This window comes from Ornithorhynchus anatinus, chromosome X1 (genome assembly GCF_004115215.2).
Source record: "Ornithorhynchus anatinus isolate Pmale09 chromosome X1, mOrnAna1.pri.v4, whole genome shotgun sequence".
Classification (NCBI taxonomy): domain Eukaryota; kingdom Metazoa; phylum Chordata; class Mammalia; order Monotremata; family Ornithorhynchidae; genus Ornithorhynchus; species Ornithorhynchus anatinus.
This window is the reverse complement of record NC_041749.1, coordinates 118,619,068-118,639,153: the sequence shown is the minus strand read 5'-3', so window position 1 is coordinate 118,639,153 and position 20,086 is coordinate 118,619,068. Positions and strand designations below refer to the sequence as shown.

At 44.0% G+C, this 20,086-nt stretch overlaps 1 non-coding gene across 1 annotated transcript; it reads left to right on the top strand.

Moving 5' to 3' along the window:
* The first annotated feature begins 336 nt into the window (after nt 1-336).
* On the top strand, nt 337-475 carry LOC114807092. The gene has a single exon (XR_003755145.1). It is a non-coding gene; the product is annotated as a small nucleolar RNA SNORA7 (small nucleolar RNA).
* The last annotated feature ends 19,611 nt before the right edge of the window (nt 476-20,086 follow it).

The following is a 20,086-nucleotide window of genomic DNA, read 5'->3' as shown; positions in this document are numbered from 1 at the left end:
GGAGCCCCAGGGGAAGGGTGGAGAAAGCCATCTCTTTAGCGATTTGCGTTTTTCATTATGTTTGACATTTTCGACACTGAGTCTGTAACAAATAATAGCTGGGAGGAGAGGACTGGGGAGGTGAAATTTCAATAAATCTAAAAGAGACATATAACAAAACCAGAGAAGGAAGGAATGAACCAGTCCGTAAAGGCATTTTGGTGCAGGGAGGAGTGTGAGGGAGCTGAAGAGATTTGATTTTTGTGTAATATAGTTGCCTGAACCTTGAGCAAATAAGCACATAATTCTCTTTTCCCTTTGTTGATGAGGTATTTTGGAGGTTTTAGGTAAGCTGGACCTCTCTCAGAGTCGCACCTGGAATGTTTCCAGTACTCTACCAGTCTCGACTAAGGGAGGGAGAGTCAAGCAGAGGCCTACCCATTCCATTCCTAGCTTGGGGCAGAGGCTAGTGAATGGAAGACAATCTGCTACAAGTTAAAACTCCCCCTGGCTGGGCAGCAGCGGCAAGGGAGAGAGTCAAAGATGGAGACTCAAGTTTACTGCATGGAAGGAGGTAATGGTAAACCACTTCCATATTTTTACCAAGAAAACACCGAATCCACTACCAGAATGATTGCAGATGGAGGTGGGGCATTCTGGGAGAGATGTGTCCATGGTGTCGCTATGGGTAGGACACGAATTGACAGCATAAAACAACAAGCTGGAAGGGAGTTCCTTAGCTCTGAGAATAGGGTGGAAGCACTGATGGCAAACCTGCCTCTTTGTAATAAAAGAAACCTATGCCCAAAGAGTGCTACCCCTCTCCTGACGGCAGCCCATCAGTCTGGTCTGCCTGCTGCAGGGGTTTCCCAGTATCCTCTGCTCTAGTAGGGCAGCCCCAGGAGCCCTGCCCTGACCAGTGGAAGAAGAGCAGCCAGAATGCATAGCCTCCCCATCTGGCAAGTCACCAGCTGGGCAGGCTCTCAGGGTCTTATGCTGAATCAAGATACATGTAATAATAAGAATGATAATAGTTATTATAGTTATTATTATTATTATCATGGCATTTGTTAAGCGCTTACTATGTGCCAGACACTGTACTGTGTGTTGGGGTCGATACAAGCAAATTGGGTTGAATGCAGTCCCTGTCCCACGTGGGGCTCACAGTCTCGATCCCCATTTTACAGATGAGGTAACTGAGGTACAGAGAATTTAAGTGATTTGCCCAAGGTCACACAGGAGACAAATGGTGCAGCCAATAGTAGAACCCATGACCTTTTGACTCCCAGGCCCGTGCTCTAGCCACTAGGACATACTGCTCCTCACTACGCCATGCTGTTGTAGCTGGGAGGTGGCCTAGTATAATGGAAAGAGCCCAGGCCTGGGAGTCAGAGGAACTGGTTCTAATCCTGGTTCTACCTGTTACATGATGAGTGTGACCTTGTGTAAGTAACTTCAATTCTCTGAGCCTCAGTTCCTCCTCTGTAAAATGGGGATTCAATACCTAATCTCTCTCCCCATTAGAGTATGAACCCTATGTGGGACAGGAAGTGTATCTGACCTGAATAGCTCGGATCTACCCCACTGCTTTGCATTTAGTAAAAACTTAGCAACCACCATAACTATTCTTATTCTTAGTAATAATAATTATGTTGGTATTTGTTAAGTGCTTAATATGTGCCAAGCACTGTTCTAAGCTCTGGGGTAGATACAGGGTAATCAAGTTGTTCCACATGAGGCTCACAGTTTTAATCCCCAATTTACAAATGAGGTAACTGTGGCACCTAGAGGTTAAGTGACTTGCCCAAAGTCTCATAGCTGACAGGTGGCGGAGCTGGGATTAGAACCCATGACTCATGACTCCTAAGCCCGTGCTCTTTCCACTGAGCCACGCTGCTTCTCTATGTAATAGCCATGCACTAGACATGGGCCAGAACTTCCTTTTGCCTACTCAAATCCCTCTACAGACCTATGCCAGCTTCCTCTCCCACTCTGCCCTAGTTACATAGGGTGATATAAATGAATGCCTGAATCCCGTGGGGAAATTCATATGGCTTCTAGAGCTCGTGTTTCACTTTGTTAAAGGAACTGTGTGAAGAACATTTCCACTGGATCTTCAGAAAATGCAATGCTTTTAAGCAACATCAAAATGTGGGGATAATGTTGTGGCCCAAGCTGAAGTCAGAATCAAGTGCCTGACTTTGATATACCACTTGAAACTTTTTGAAGGATTGCTCTCCTCCGATCTTCTTGGTGGACATCCTCATTGGCAAAGAAGCATTACCTCTCCAACAATGGTAATTTTTTTTAGATCAAAAATGGACCAGTTCTGCACAAGATTTAATCTATGACTGATTCATGACAAATGGGTCAAGAGGTTTAAAGAGGCTAAGGCCTTAAAAGGCTGGTCCTGGGGTAATTATGAAGAGTGGATGGCAAAAGAAAAAATGTATGATGGCTCCATTGAGAAAATCAAATTCTCTATTGAGTCTTGAGGCACTGTAAGCCTCAGATATCTTTCCCACATCCTAGCTTCCTACTTTGCTCCACTCCACTCAATAAATCTTTCCACACAATCATAAAACCATATTTTCTCTCTCAACTTAGCCTAAAGCCATCTCAACAACCAAATATCATCTTATCCCTTTACTCAACCTAAATAAATTTGAACAGCACTCTGACATTCAGCAGATCAAATTCTCTAATTCGCCATCCTTTTCCCTGACTCAGCCCCTTGATCTTCTCTCCCAACTCCTAAAAGTATCTTTTCTCTTCATAATATCCCATTCACAGTCTCAGGTCACAGGCTCTCTCTAGCTACCTCTTAGATGGCCTCTGATCAGCTATTCAAACTTTCACATATTCAGCATTTCCTCAAACTCCAGAGTATCTCCAAGCTCTCCCTGTATTTACCTTCTTCTCATTCATAGAGATGTGAAGATTTGAGGTAGCTGACTCAGCCATGGCACAGAGAAGTCTCTTTGAAGCCCCAGTGTGACTCGGGTAGTGCATGGCTAACTAGATTCTCTTTTAACTGCCCATAAAGGCTGATTTGGGGCTTTCTATAATTGCCCTCTTGGGGCATTGCATGCTTGGCCAGCTAGGGAAAATCTTTAATAGCCTGTTGGGTCCATTCCATGGGACTGGACAGACCAGCCTGAAGGGCAGCAATCAGGAGAGAAGCTGCTCTCCTTGAGCAGAGGATGATGGGAGACCACTACAGCAGACAGACCAGCCTGGGGGGCAGCCATCAAAAGAGGGACCATTCTCCTAAAACAAAGGCTCTGTGAAATTGGTGATGTCAAGAAGCAGGCTCGAAAATATCAAGAGGCCCTATAGGGAACAAACCCATTAGCATAGCAGTGATCTTCGTGCAGATAAGGCAGGAGAAAGCATCAGCCCTGAAACTGTATTTTCAGGCACTCTGAGAACACACATAGTTAAATATCTCACCATCAGTATCGATATATTCGAAAATTTCAGTCAGCTGGAATACTGCCACACTCAGATCTGTCAGAATGCTTGTTTCCACAAGGTGTATAGGATAGAATGTGATGACATAACTAGAGAAAGTTTGTCTGGAGAGCCCAAGCAGCATAGTGGAGTGGAAAGAGCATGGGACTGGGGGTCAGGAGTACGGGGATCTAATTCTGGCTAAGTCACTTGCCTGCTGTATGATCTGGAGCATGTCTCTTAACTTCTCTGGGCCTCAGTTACCTCCTCTGTAAAATGGGGCTTCATTACTCCTTCTCTCTCCCTCTTAAACTTATTAAGCAAGGAGTTGGAGGTAGAGGAATCAAGAATGAGGCACAATGAAAAAAGATTACAGATTGGCTAGAGAGGAGCAAAGAGTGCAAGCTGGAGTGCAGTGGCAGTAGAGAGCGAATAAGTAGAATGGAGAGAGCTGATGGAGTAACTTAAAGCCAAAGGTCAGGTGAAGCAGTGTGGCACAGTGACCCAAGCAATCAGTTTGGACACAGTCCTTGTCCCACAGGGGGCTCAGTCATTTTACAGATGAAGCAACTGAGGCACAGAGAAATTAAGTGACTTGCCTGAAGTCACACAGCAGACAAGTGGCAAAGCCAGGATTAGAACCCAGGTCCTTCTGACTCCCAGGCCTCTGCTCTATCCACTAGGCCATGCTGCTTCCTACCTATTACCTCATGGGCACTCAGTACATAGCATTTACTATGTGCTAAGCACTGAACTAAACGCTGGGGTAGACACTCGATAATCAGGTCCCACATGAGCTTCATAGTCTAAGTAGAAGGGAGAACAGGTATTGAATCCCCATTTTGCAGATGAGGGAACTGAAGCACAGCGAAGTGAAGTGACCTGCCCAAGGTCGCACATCAGGTATATAGTGGAGCTGGGATTAGAACCCAGGACCTCTGGCTCCCAGGCCCATGCTCTTTCCACGAGGCATTCTCTGTTAAATGCTGTTAATACTACTACTACTACTATTACTACTACTACAAGATTTTTTATTTCTCTCCTACTGATGGGCAGTTTACCCTGTATAGACAGTTATTGGATGGGAAGGTGCCTTCCAGGCAGTAGCCAGTTAGAGAAATATTATTGCCCCATCTTAATCACTCTGAACAGCTTGTCAGAGAAAATGTAACTTCCTTCTAAGGCCCGTACCTCATCGTTCCTTTCTCTGCTATTAATTTTTTAGCTTGACTTTACAACTATTTAACTGTGTGAAACATTTACATAGGGTCGTAAAGTATAGAAATGTATTCATTATTTTTTATCACCTTGGGGATGGGTGAAATTGAAGTCTGAACCTTAGCTGCCATACACAACTGCTAAAATTATACGCTCCATAGTCAGTGATCAATATAACATGTACTATGTATCCATATACAACGTTTATTTATAAGCACTTGCATGGGAGATTCATAATCACTTGAAATAGTAAATTCCATTGGCTCTCTTTCCTTTGTAATGCGCCATGTGAAGAAATAACTACGAAATCACAGCTTGTTTAATGTAAAATTGTCAAGATTATAACCAGAAATAAAAATGGAGAGTAAACAGTTCATTTTAGTATCATATGACTATTTATGTTGATATGCGTTCAAATCCTAGGAAAGACATAACAGAATTGGGAAAAGGCCAGCAAAGTGTATTGGCCCCAGCACTTAACACAGAGTTTGGTTTATCTTATGAGTTTACAAACTTATGAGGAAAGAAAAAATTAGATGCCACCAAAAAAAGAAAAAAACAGCACAAGCTGAGAGGATACTTTATGAAATCTTAAAGGTACCTGTTTATCATAATAACAACTTTGTTGTGTGTTAAGTGTTTACTATTTGACAAGCACTGTAGTGAGTGCTGGGATAGATACAAAATAATCCCGACGGACACGGTTTCCATCCCACATGGAGTTCACAGTGCAAGAGGGAGGGAGAACTAGTATTGAATCCCCATTTTACAGATGAGGAAACTGAGACAGAGAGAAGTGAAGCAACTTGCCTAAGGTCATTCAGCAGGTAAGTGGAAAAGCCAGGATTAGAACCCAGGACCCCTGACTCCCCACAATCAATTAATCAATCACATTTAATAAACATTTGATAGAATACTATATAATGGAGTTTGGAGACATATTGCCCACCCAGAAAGAGCTTACAGTCTAGATGGGGAGACAGATGATATAAATAAATAAATTTTGGAAATGTACATAAGCAAAGCAGCGTGGCCTAGTGGATAGACCACTAATATACTCTCCCAAGTGCTTAGTACAGTGCTCCACTCATAGTAAGTACTCAATAAATACAATTGATTGACTGATTCATTGACTTTGAAACTGGGAAAAGTGGTAGTCTATCTGCCCACATTGGCAGTCTTCTTTGTTGCATAATCTTCTGGAAAGGGAACAGAGCTGGAGTTCTTTTTCTTGGGCTTTACTAGAAAAACTGCTCTTTAAAACCACAGAAAGAAGCCACCTCACTTTTCTTAATTCTTTAGAATCTGTGAGCCTCTTTAAATTGAAATTGGTCAATAAAGTTAGCCAAGGCAGGGGAAATTATAAGATCAATAGAGAACCAATTAAAATCTGTCAGTTTCAACTAGAGAAAGAGATGGGAAAAGGGAAAACTTGATGAAACACGTTTCATTGGCACATTCTTCCTCCATCCCCATACATTTTCCAAGCTGTCTTTCCCAGAAGATCCCTGCAGGGAAGAATTTTAGATTCCTTAAGAAAGCTCTCTAGCTGTGAAGAATGAAACAGGAATGAACAGCAGCCATGGTCTCTAGCACAGTCATCTGGGAGGATTGCTGGGAGGATATAAGAGAAGTATTTGCATCCTAGTGGAAAGAGCACAGGCCTGGGAGTCAGAGAACCTGAGTTCTGATCTCTGTTCTGCCACTTGCCTGCTGTGTGACTTTGGACCAGTCACACTTCACTTCCCTATGCCTCAGTTTCCTCATCTGTAAAGTGGGGATTTAACACCAGTTCTCCCTCCCATTTAGACTGTGAGCTCCATGTGGGTCAGGGACTATGTCTGACTGGATTATCCTATATTTACCCCAGTGCTTAGTACAGTGCTTGGCACATAGTAACTGCTGAACAAATACCAGTTACTGCTGTACCACCCCAGCCACATAATGCAGAGGAGATGCCCCATGTTATTAGGTCCACGAACAGAGAAGTGCTTAACAAAGTTACTTCTGGCAGTCATCAGATAACTAATCGGGTTGAACACTGAATGGATGGAAAAGTCAGTATCCCATCTTTGATTGGTTCAGCCAGAACTGTTCCTCTAATCTCCTACAGACAGCATTGTGAGGTGCATAAATAACAATAATGATGGTATTTGTCAAGTGCTTACTATGGGCCAAGCACTGTACTAAGCTCTAGGGTAGATACAAGTCAATCTACTTGGTCACAGTCCCTGTCGCACATGGGGCTGAGGACCCCCCAGTGTTCTTCTCATGTGGTGAAGAGGGGGAGGACAGGCCTGATACCAATACCCCGAGGCACAAAGGGATGGGAAGTGATTCTATCAGCACGATAATGCATAAAGAGTAAATAATAACAATAATAATGATAATGGTGATATTTGTTAAGTGCTTACTTTGTGCCAGGCATTGTAATAAGCACTGGTGTGGATACAAGTAATTCGGGTTGGACACAGTCCCTGTCCCACATGGGGGTCACAATCTCAATCCCCATTTTACAGATGAGGTAACTGAGGCACAGAGCAGTTAAGTGACTTACCCAAGGTCACACAGCAGACAGGTGGTGGAGCCAGGATTAGAATCCAGGTCCTTCTGACTCCCAGGCCCATGCTCTATCCACTAGCCCATGGTCCTTCCTTAATGAACTGGACCTGCTCCAAGGGGGAATTCAGCATGGAAAAGTTCTCAGTATTATGCTCTATGCATGGTAAGCATTCAATAAATATCACTGATAATGACGCTGACCATGACATGAGGATGGATTATCCCACAGGTAAGGTTATACAGTACTAGATTGCTCTAGGCTGTAAAGTCCTTGTGGGCAGAGATTGTGTCTACCAACCTAGCACTTAGGACAGTAGATTGCCAACTCCTTGTGGAGAGAAGTCATATTTACCACCTCTATTGCACTGGACTCTCCCAAGTGTTCAGTGCGGTGCGCTGCACACAGTAAGTGCTCAATAAATATGACCGATTGATTGGCTATTGGGATTTATATACGTTCATGCAAGTTTGTGGCTATGTGTGTGTGTTTGTGTAAAACTAATATGAAAAAAAAAATGTCCACACTGTTGATATTACCAGCATTACCATTTTTTTCCCTCCTGTACCGAATGTATGCATATAATTTGCACCTACATGCCTCCCTTCTTTAGAGGGGAAGTTCTTCAAGGGTAGGCACTATATCTTTCACAGAATGATGGACCTGGGAGTGGGGTTGAGGTTCAGGACTTGGCTGATGAGGAAATGGAGTTCAAGATTTGGCTACCATAATTGCCTTCACAGCCTCCCTGGTGACACACAAATTCCATGTGGTAGTGGTGTAGGAGGAGTGGGGGGACTTTTCAACATGACTTTTCAGCAGGAGATATGTAAGTCCACAGACTAGAAGTTCATTGACAGCCAGTGAGGGAAATTGCAAAGAGCACCAGTCATGTGGGTGAAACAATGTCACTGCTTTATTTTAATTTAAATACATCCTCTTCCTCTCACATGAGGCTGGGCATTCGCAAACCTTGCAATCGATAGGCAGCAGCAGCTTTGAAGTGGTGGCGGTCACACTCCTGAAGGATCGAAGTGGTTTCAAGCAGCTGTTTTTCCAATGCTGCCATATTTTCAGGTCAGAGTTGGAGTTATAGCCCTTCAGATCTTGCCTTCCACCAGGAAACCACAAGAGCATTTATTCACCCAATTTTGAGGAACTCCCATAATGTTATGGGCTTCTCACAGACTAGCTGCAGGATGGGTATCATTGAAAACAATCAATCATATTTATTGAGAGCTTATTCATTCAATGGTATTTACTGAGCGCTTACTGTCTGCAAAGCACTGTACTAAGCGCTTGGGAGAGCACAATACAACAGAATTAGTAGACATGTTCCCTGCTCATAACAAGCTGACAGTCTGGAGGGTGAGACAGACATTAATATGAATAAATAATTTATAATATGTAATTTAAAGATATGTACATAGTCCTGTAGAGTTGTGGGGGGGGATATCAAATCTCCAAAGGTCACAGATTAAAGTGCATAGACAATGCAAAAGGGAAAGCAATCCAGTGAAGAGAGGGCTTAATCGGAGAAGGTCTCTTGGGAAAGATGGGACCTTAGTAATGCTTTGAAGGTGGAGAGGGTGGTGGTCTGGCATATATGGAGGGGGAGGGAGTTCCAAGCTAGGAAAGGGATCAGAGGTGAAATAGATGGGATCAGGGAACAGTGAGGAAATTGGTGCTTGAGAAGCAGAGTGTGCAGGCTGGGATGTAGTAGATCAGTGAGAAGCGGTAGGAGGGGGTGAGCTTTAAAGCCAATGGTAAGGAGCTTCTGTCCTTAGATAGATAGATGGATAGATGATGGATGGATGGATGGAGAGATGGATAGAGGATGGGTGGATGGATGATGGATGGGTGGATGGATGAATGAATAGGTGGATAGATCGGAGAAGCAGCGTGGCTCAGTGGAAAGAGCACGGGCTTTGGAGTCAGGGCTCATGAGTTCGAATCCCAGCTCTGCCACTTGTCGGCTGTGTGACTGTGGGCAAGTCACTTAACTTCTCTGTGCCTCAGTTCCCTCATCTGTAAAATGGGGATTAAGACTGTGAGCCCCACGTGGGACAACCTGATTCCCCTATGTCTACCCCAGCGATTAGAACAGTGCTCGGCACACAGTAAGCGCTTAACAAATACCAACATTATTATTATTATCACTGGGGTAGATACAGGGTCATCAAGTTGTCCCACGTGAGGCTCACACTTAATCCCCATTTTACAGATGAGGTAACTGAAGCCTAGAGAAGTTAAGTGATTTGCCCACAGTCACACAGCGGACAAGTGGCAGAGCTGGGAGTCGAACCCCTGACCTCTGACTTCGAAGCCCAGGCTCTTTCCACTGAGCCACGCTGCTTCTGATTGAATGAAAGTTGGCATCCCTTGTTCATAAATGGTATTCGTCTATCGCTCTTAGTCCCTCCTCCAGTGGTCTGTTAATCTCTGCCTCGTGGCCCAATCTGCCATTTTATAGCCATGTGGCCAGAAGTGGGGGGGGCACCCCTAAAACATCAAGGCTTTGGGAAGCTCCCTCTCTGCACAGTGGCAAACAAGGCAGCTTGCATCTCCCTCCCCTCACCTCAGCAGTACTCAACCCAGACCTTGGTTTGCAGCCAGGGAGGGGAAGGAACAGTGAGGAAGAACCTTTTGCCTTTGGGTGGGGCTCTGCGTTAGAAACCATATGGGGATACCCCAGTGCATGGGACTCTGTGTTAGTCACCAGGCAGGACTCACCTCTCTGACCCAGAGCACAAGCCTGAGGAGGGAAAGGGGAACCCCCAGCATTCCCTAGGACAGAGGACCTGACGGATAACTGCACGATTCACCCAACCAGATTGGACCTGGGACCTCTCAACACATGGTTATGCTCCTAATCTCAACTCTGTGTCCTTGATTCTTGCACCTGTAGATCTGCACAGTTCTCACCATGCTGATGACTTGCTAGTTAATCTACTTAGAATCTCTGTTGAAGGCAATACTTCCTCCTGCTTTTAGTTGAGATCCACCAGTCACTAATATGCAAATCAAGATTATTTACTGAGCAGTTATTGCAGGCAGAGCTGGTAAAACTAAGTAAAAACCTTTCCACAGTAACCTTGATGATCAGAGGTTTGAACTCTACTACATGTCACTGGTCCAGGAGGGTCCTGGTTAGTATGAACTGGGGGCTCATGACATAATACAGCAGGAGTACAGCAATAAATGAAATACAAGGAGGATGGGATTAGGACATTTAGGGCAATTAGAACAGTGAGAGAAAGGACAATAGGACTGCAGTAGGAAGATTATGGATGATGGAAATGTTGAAGGGGCAGGGAAACCACCCCACCCCCACCCCATCTCCAATCAGGCTTATGCATAGCAGCAGTGATATGAACATCCTACGGGTCTCTCCAGTAGGCAAAAATGTAATCGAGACGAGAAGCATTGCGACGTAATGGATAGCGCACCGTCTTGGGAGTCAGGAGGACCTGGGTTCTAATCCTGGCTCCACTACTTGTCTGCTCTGTGACCTTGAGCATGTCTCTTCACTTCTCTGTACCTCATTTGCCTCATCTGTAAAATAGGGTTTAATACTGTGAGCCCAATATGGGACATGGACTTTGTCCTACCTGATTAACTTGGATTTCACTCATTCATTCAATTGTATTTATTGAGCACTTACTGTATAGATAACACTGAACTAAGCACTTGGGAGAGTACCAATCTACCAAGCTGGATAATAATGATGGTATTTGTTAAATGCTTACTATAATGATAATAAATAATAATTATAGTATTTGTTAAGCGCTTACTATGTGCTGAGCACTGTTCTAAGCACTGGGGTAGATACAGGGTAATCAGATCGTCCCACGTGGCACTCACATTTTTTAATCCCCATTTTTACAGATGAGGTAACTGAGGCACAGAGAAGTTAAGTGACTTGCCCAAGGTCACACAGCAGACCAGTGGCAGAGTCGGGATTAGAACCCATGTCCTCTGACTTCCACACCTGTGCTCTTTCCATTAAGCCACGCTGTGCCTAGCACTGTTCTCAATCTACCCCAGTCTTTAGTACAGTGCCTGGCACACAGTAAGCACTTAACAAGTACCATAAAAGTTTTAAAAAATTAACAAAGATAAAAAATAAGGGGCCGCAATGTAGGTCTTGGGTGCATCCAAGTTGTCTTTCTCTCATTCGTTAAGGGAAAAATGATCTTTGTGATTAGTGGATGTTTAGTGGAACAGTAGAAGCTATGACAGTTTAGCTTTCCAATCCTATGGAGTCCAATTATTTTTCTTCACATTTCCACATCACTCCCTAAATACGAACGGAACTCTCCAGTGAAAATCAACCTGTCAATAATGGTACTTAGATGAGTCTATCAAGATGCTTATAGGGTTGTTCTTTCTCCTTATGGCTGTCAGACATGGTGGGGGCAGATCCAGCTCTTCGACATTAAAAGACCCTGTAAAGTCATCCGATGCTCACTAAAGCTGTCAGGCCAGTTTTAAAGGCTTGAGGCCCCCTGTTTATCCAAATTTGAAGCCTACATCTTGAATCCTTTGCTCAGAGCAAGAGAGGGTCTTCAGAAGATAGGGTATTGACCATCCATTTCTCTGAACTAGGCTGATGCAGCCTACTGGAAAGAGCTTGGGTTGGAATGTCAGGACACCAGTAATAATAATAATAATGTTGATATTTGTTAAGCACTTACTATGTGCAGAGCACTGTTCTAAGCGCTGGGGTAGCTACAGGGTCATCAGGGTATCCCACGTGAGGCTCACAGTGTTCATCCCCATTTTACAGATGAGGTCACTGAGTCACAGAGAAGTGAAGTGACTTGTCCACAGTCACAGAGCTGACAAGTGGCAGAGCCGGGATTCGAGCCCATGACCTCTGAGTCCCAAGCCCGGGCTCTTTCCACTGAGCCACGCTGCTTCTCTAAATAAATTGTGGTATTTGTTAAGCGCTTACTATGTGCAAAGCACTGTTCTAAGCGCTGGGGGATACAAGGTGATCAGGTTGTCCCACGTGGGGCTCACAGTTTTTAATCCCCGTTTGACAGATGAGGTAACTGAGGCCCAGAGAAGTTAAGTGACTTGCCCAAGGTCACCCAGCTGACTAGCGGCAGAGCCAGGATTAAAACATTCTAAATTCTAGTTCTGCCACTTATCTTCAGTGTGACACTGGGCAAGTCACTTAGCTCTTCTGGGCCTCAGTTTCTTCCTGTGTAAAATGGAGATGAAATACCTGTCCTCAATCCCCTGCAGTCACTGAACTTCAAGTGGGACAGGGACTGTCTGACCTGATTATCCTGTATCTTCCCCAGTGCTTGACACAGTGCTTGGTGTTAAGAAAGCCTACTCTCTATTCCCTACTCCCTCTCTCTTCTGTCACCCATGCGCTTGGATTTATACCCTTTATTCACCTCACTCTCAGCGCCACAGCACTTATGGACATATCTTTAATTTATTTTAATGTCTGTCCCCCATTCTAGGCTGTAAGCTCCTTGTAGGCAGGGAGCATTTCTACCAACTCTATTGTAATATATTCTCCGAAGCCTTTAATACAGTGTTCTACATGCAATAAGTGCTCAATAAATACCATTGATTGATTGACCCTAGTCTGGATGGGACAGTTGATTTTTATGGACCCCTTTTTGAGTCCTCTCCCCCTTCGGTACCATACACAATACTACACAGTACTCTGCACAATGTAGTGACTGTGGTGGGGACTAGAGATTCAAATCATGCATCATTCTTTTTAACTACACTTTTCTGATTTTCCAGGAGAATGTAAAGACTGATAGGAAGGCTCAGATTCTACTCCGGTAGACCTCCAGGCAGCAACTGTGTACCTTATTTTACAAAAATCTCTCCTGGAAACAGAGGAAAAAGTGACTATTAGTGTGATGTAGCAGCACATGGAGCTTTAAGACTCCGCCCATATTGAGGATTCTGAGTGCATTATGGGAAATGCACCCTTCTGCTCTTGCCGTCTGACTGGAATTCAGACATATAGACTTAGCTCAACTGTACTTCCTAGACCCATTGTGGATATTTGTTGCATATAATGATTTTCATAGTTGATGGTATTTTATAAGTGTTTACTATCTACCAGGCACTGTACTAAGCCCTGGGGTAGATACAAGATCATCAGGTTGTACAGTGTCCTCAGGTTGTACAGAGTCCCTGTCCAACATGGAGCTCACAGTCTAGGTAATGGTAAGCACTTATCTAGGTAATGGAGAAAATTGCCCAATCACATCCAAATCAGGACCATTTCTCCATGAAGAGGATGGTGATATTAACCCTAGATACATGTAGCTGAGATGTCCGGTTCCACATCAGAGAGGACAAATCACTTTTGTTTTTTTTTAATGGTGCATGTTAAACATTTAATTTGTGCCAGATACTGTACTAAATGCCGGAGGAGATACAAGATAATCAAGTTGGACATAGTCCATGTCCCACATGGGGCTTATAGTCTTAATCCCCATTTTACAGACGAGGTAACTGAGACATAGAGAAGTTAAGCGACTTGCCCAAGGTCACACAGCAGACAAGTGGCAGGATTAGACCCCATGTCCTCTGGCTTCTAGGCCCATTCCTCTTCCACTAGGCCACGCTGCTTCTTTTCCTGTCTGTCTCCCCCTCTAGACTGTAAACTCATTGTGGGCAGGGAGCTTGTCTTCCAACTCTGTTATATTGTACTCTCCCAAGCACTTACAGTAAGCACTCAATGAATACAATGGATAGTTTGAAAGTCGATTAAATATATGTTTTAGCAAATTCCCCTGGTATGTGACCTCATTCTGTCTTATCTAGCCCTGCCTCTCCCAGTATCACAGGTTTGCTGCAATTGGTCTACCTCACCCATTAGAGTGCCAGCTCCCTGAAGGCCTGGAATATCTGTCTTGTTTCTGTTGGACTCTCCCTAGTGCTTAGTACGGGGCTTTGCAGTGAGTGGGTGCTTAATTCATACCACTGCTTGCCTGATGATGGGGAGACAATTCATTACCCTGCCACTCTGCCTCATTAAATCAATTGTTTCTCATCCTCCAAAGGAAAATTTCCAAAGGGAAATCTATTCACTGGAACATCTCTATTTTTTCCTGGGCAACGAACATTAGGAAGAGATTCTTTACCATGAAAAAGCATTACTAGGGATCAAGAACTTCTACTGGGATTTAAAAAATAAATATAGTACTTAAAAGGATCCTTAATGGCGCATTGAAAAAGTGTGAGTGTGTATGTCGGCATGATTTCAGCATATTAAAAAAGAATGTAGAGGCATAAAATGTAATAAAATACTTAAACTTCAGTACCATTTTTTCTCAGATAAAATTTTACTTATGAAGACAAAACATTGTAATTAGGCTCCAGCACGAAACAAAAAAAAATGGAAGATGCCTTTTATTGTAAATGTTCTGCTATAATGGACCGTTACTGGAGAGCTATTCACACAACAGATGCTGTGAAGTTATCTGCTGATTCTGTGTATGTTGTTGGTTAACCTCACTGCCACAGAGCTTTGAGTCATCATACATAAGAACATAAGTTTTCCCTAAGTGACGCTTAATGCTAACAAATGCTATAAATTGCAGCTAACGGGAGAAAATGAATCCAGTATGTTCAGTTTCCAGAAATGTTTCCCTGCAATGCCTGGGGTCGCCAGAAAACGATATACATTCTGAAAATTTGGATTAGGAATGGTTATCTCATTTAAACTTAGTATCTCAGTTATACTTAGTAAACAAGTCCACTAGTTCCTGTGCTTGTTCATTAAAGCCTTCATGATATAAACCTTTATTACACAACATTTTGGATAAAAACAGAAGTAAATTCACTCACTGACATTCCCCAAAGACACTCTTGTTGATTTCATTGGCTTAAAGTTCATCCGAAATGCCCTTAGCTAGGAGTCCAATTTTGAACTGTCCTGGGGACAGTTTACAGTAGCTATTGCAGATCATTATCAAAGCATTCAATGCAAATAGCTGCAGTTTAATTCATTATCACTAACATGACATCTTTATTTTGGATGACATTTCCCAAGCTACGGGGAGGAAATATTAATTAAACCGAGTGCACTCCTTACCCTCTCTTAGTCGCGTTGCGCTTTTGCTTCATAAGCCTCCTTCTGACTGCCTGCTTTGTCTGCAGGCCAGGAAGTGCGGCTTCCCCCCACCCCCCACTTCAACCAATCAATCAATCAATCAGTGGTATTTATAATAATAATAATAATAATGTTGGTATTTGTTAAGCGCTTACTATGTGCAGAGCACTGTTCTAAGCGCTGGGGTAGACACAGGGGAATCAGGTTGTCCCACGTGGGGCTCACAGTCTTAATCCCCATTTTACAGATGAGGGAACTGAGGCACGGAGAAGTTAAGTGACTTGCCCACAGTCACACAGCTGACAAGTGGCAGAGCTGGGATTCGAACTCATGAGCCCTGACTCCAAAGCCCGTGCTCTTTCCACTGCGCCACGCTGCTTCCTATTTATGGTGGTACTGTGTGCAGAGCAGTGTACCGTAAACTCGTCCTTTAGACTGTAAGCTCTAAACTCGTCCTGTAGACTGTAAGCTCGTGGTGGGCAGGGAATGTGTCTGTTTAAGCAAAAAGTGCTCAGTAAATACGATCAACTAAGCACTTGCGAGAGCACAATAGAGCTCATTCATTCATTCAATTGTATTTCTTAAGCTCTCACTGTGTGCAGAGCACTGTACTAAGCACTTGGGAAAGTACAATACAACAAAAAACAGTGACATTCCCTGCCTACAGTGAGCTCACAGTCTAGTGGAAAGAGCATGGGCTTGGGTTGGGAGTCAGAGGTCATGGGTTTGAACCCTGGCTCTGCCATGTGTCAGCTGTGTGACTGTGGGCAAGTCACTTGACTTCTCTGTGCCTCAGTTACCTCATCTGTAAAATGGGGATTAAGACTGTGAGCCTCATATGGGACAACCTGATTACCCTGTATACCCCAGCACTTAGAACAGTGCTCTGCACATAGTAAGCACTTAACAAATACCAACATTATTTTTATTATTATTAGAGGAGGGGGAGACAGACCTCAATACAAATACAATTAAATTTCACATATACACATAGGTGTTTTGGGGCTGGTGTGGGAGTGGAGAACAAAGGGAGCAAGTCAGGGCAACGAAGAAGGGAGTGGGAGATGAGGAAAAGTGGGGGTTAGTCTGGGAAGGCCTCTTGGAGGAGATGGGCCTTCAATAGGCTTTGTTGATAGACACCATCCCTGCCCACAGAGAGTTTACAGTCTATAGAGACAGACAGAAATTACCCTAAATTACAGAAAGGGGAATAGTAGAGCATAAATTTAGGTAATGAAATGGCCCCTTCTGGAACCACCCACCCAACCTAATTTAGGAACTCTAAAGTGATCTCTGGAGTGACAGTGTAGGTATGAATATGCAAATGAACTGCCGGCAAAGCTCCGATTTGCATTTCTACTGGACAAAAGGGAGGGAGGAGATGGCTGCTGCTCTCTCTTGCATCATCACAATTTCCCAAATAACTAATCCCTGAAATGATGATGGCAGAAGAGAGGCTCTCGCACCATATCTCATTCATGCTCAGATGAGTTCCATTGATTGCCAAATGCTCTGCTCTTTCACTCAAAAGCAGAAATGGAAAAAGAGTTGTCAAATCTCCTCCGCTCCCCCAGATCTTGAATGTGTGCATGTGAAAGCAATTAGGAAGGAAAGAATTGAACAGGTATTGAATCTGGGAGCTGAAGGTACAACAGAGCAATGTGGGAGATGAGAAACTTGGGGGAGGAGGGAAGGGGGTTGGTTTTTTTTTTTCCCTGATGTGAGAAAACGTGGCCCTATTGAAACCAGTCTCGTTTTAGAACCCAGTCGAAGAATGAACCTCTCTGAAGTCCTGGTCAGTTGGAAAACAGGATAATAACACCTCCCTGAAATTGTTGAGGACTTTTATCTTCCCCCAAAGCTTTCCCAATAATAAGCTCATTTCACCTTTACACTACCCCCGTGGAGGAAGGGAGAGGCAGGTGTTAGGAGCCCCATTTTACAGATGAGGCAGTGGAGGCCAAGAGAGGGGCTATAACATAATGCTAATAGTGGTATTTGTTAAGTACTTACTGTGTGCCAAACACTATACTAAACGCTGGGAAAGAGCCCATGCCTGGGAGTCAAAGGACCTGTGTTCTAATTCCAGCTCCTCCCCTTGCCTGGTGTGTGACCTTGGGCAAGTCACTTAACTTTTCTGGGTTTCAGTTCCCTCATCGGCAAAATGGGGATTCGATATCTGTTCTCCCTCCTACTTAGATTGTGAGCCCCATGTGGGACTTGATTATCTCGTATCCACTCCAGCACTTAGTAGGATGCTTGGCATATAGTAAAGCACTTAACAAATACCACATTCATTATCATTATTATTATTGTCTGATGTCACCCAGCAGGCTGGTAGCAGAGCTGGGACAAGCACCAAAGCCTTAATCTCCTGACTCCCACCAGACTGCATTGCTTTCATGGAATGACCATTTGATCGATCAATTTATTATTTATTTATTATTTATAATAATAATAATAATGACATTTGTTAAGCACTTACTATGTGCAAAGCACTGTTCTAAGTGCTGGATAGGATATAAGGTGATCAAGTTGTCCCACGTGGGACTCACAGTATCAATCCCCATTTTACTGATGAGGTAACTGAGGCACAGAGAAGTGAAGTAACTTGCCCAAAGTCACACAGCTGACAAGTGGCTGAGCAGGGATTTGAACCCATGACCTCTGACTCCCAAACCTGTGCTCTTTCCAATGAGCCATGCTGCTTGTCTATGTATGTATTCATGTATTTATTGAGCGCTTACAATGTGCAGAGCACTGTACTAAGCGCTTGGGAGCATACAGCAGAATTAATAGACACGTTCCCATGTGATCAAAAACAATCCACACAGAAAGATCAAATCAGGGTGGGATTTCAAGGGCAAATCCAGATAGTAGCCGAACCCTATTTGGGAATAAGTATTTTGGAAATTTGGGAATAAGTATTTTGGAAATTATACTTCACCCAATAGAATTTTGCTTCAGCTGCATTCGATGATATCACATTTCCCCAAAACATTCTCCCACTATTTCCTCCGATTTCAGCTTTTTCTTCATCATGCCATCATTAGTAAATTTCTCTTTAATGACTGGGAATTTCTGGCCAGAAAATGTGGGCTCTCAGTGAGAGAGATGTCCTCCTTGCTTCTGCTTTGAAAAAAAGAGCTGTTGGAAAGGCCAGAACCTTGGGCCTCCCACGAATACACATTTCAAGGCTGCTTAATGTTTCTTTTCCCTCCTCTCAGCTAGCAGATCAAACGTCATAATAACCCACGTGACCTCTGTGTTTTGAACTAGTTTTGGGATTTTGGCTCATTGTTCCTTTCCTCTCTGATATGGTACTTTGATGTTTTTGATTTCAAAGGCAGAAATAAAAGCAAAGGTTCATTCTCCCATTGGGAAGTTTTGAAAGCCAAAGAGATATTTCGGGGTCTTTGTGACCTATATCAACCAAGCCTCCATCTTGGGATCCTGACAGAAAGGGTCCTGGGTTAAAGAAATCTGAATGGTTTAGTGGGTGTCAAAGGAGGTTTGGCCAATAGGAGGTATCAGGGTCCCGATTTGTAAGTGTGTGAATGAAAGAATGGGCGGGGAGTAGAAGGGATGGAGGTGAGGTAATGAATGCAGCGTGGCTCAGTGGAAAGAGCCCGGGCTTGGGAGTCAGAGGTCATGGGTTCGAATCCCAGCTCTGCCACTTAGCTGTGTGACTGTGGGCAAGTCACTTCACTTCTCTGTGCCTCAGTTACCTGATCTGTAAAATGGGGGTTAAGACTGTGAGCCTCACGTGGGACAACCTGATGACCCTGTATCTCTCCCGGTGCTTAGGGCAGTGCTCTGCACATAGTAAGTGCTTAACAAATGCCAACAATATTTGTGGGGTGGGTGGGGGTGGGAGGGAGGTGGTAGCTAAGAACCTGAAAAACAGGAGGTGGAAGAAGGTGGGGAAAGAAGGGGAGAGGGGACATGGGTAGGGGAGTGCAGTGGAGAGGGGCAGACCATCCAGGACTAGAGCCTTCTGCCACAGCCTCTCTGATGTTCTACAATTTGCAAAGGTTTCGGATCTCTTCCATTCCTGGAATGGAGGGAGGGGCAGGTGGTAGCAAATGGTGTAGCTAGCCCATAGCACGTGGCTAAGGACCCCATATCTCCAGATTACCTCGGTGTAGTCCCCAGGTTGTCTCTTGGACCATTTAATGCACAGAGTGGCTAATCAATAGTATTTACTAAGCACTTACTGTGTGCACAGCACTGTCCTGAGCATTTGGGAGAGTCCAACAGAGTAGGTGGACACAATCCCTGCCCACCAGGAGCTCATAAAACCAGGTCAGCCCTGAGGCCAGTTGGGGATGATATTTGAAGCAAATGCTTAGAGATCCAAAATTTGTTGTTTAACAAGATCCTGGCAATCCAAATCAAGGAAAGCCAAGGACTTTCTATTCAGCTAAATTCATTTATGGCACACTGCCTGCTCTTTGCCATTTCTCAATTCAGTAGAACTCAACCCGTTTAAACACTCAATCCTCAGTCATGACCAGGACTGCAAGTCAGGACACCTGGGTTTTACTCCCTACTAAGATGCATGCTTACTCTTGTGATACTGGGCAAGTCACCTGGCTTCTCTGTGCCTCAGTTTCCTCATATGTCAAATGGGGATGTCCTTGTTCTCCCTCCCCCTTTGACCATGAGCTCCTTGGGAGACAGGAACTGTGCCCGTGGTGCTTATCTTGTATTTCTCCCAGGGCTTAGCCCAGTGTTTGGTGCTTGACAATTCAACTGGAGTAGATACAATCCAA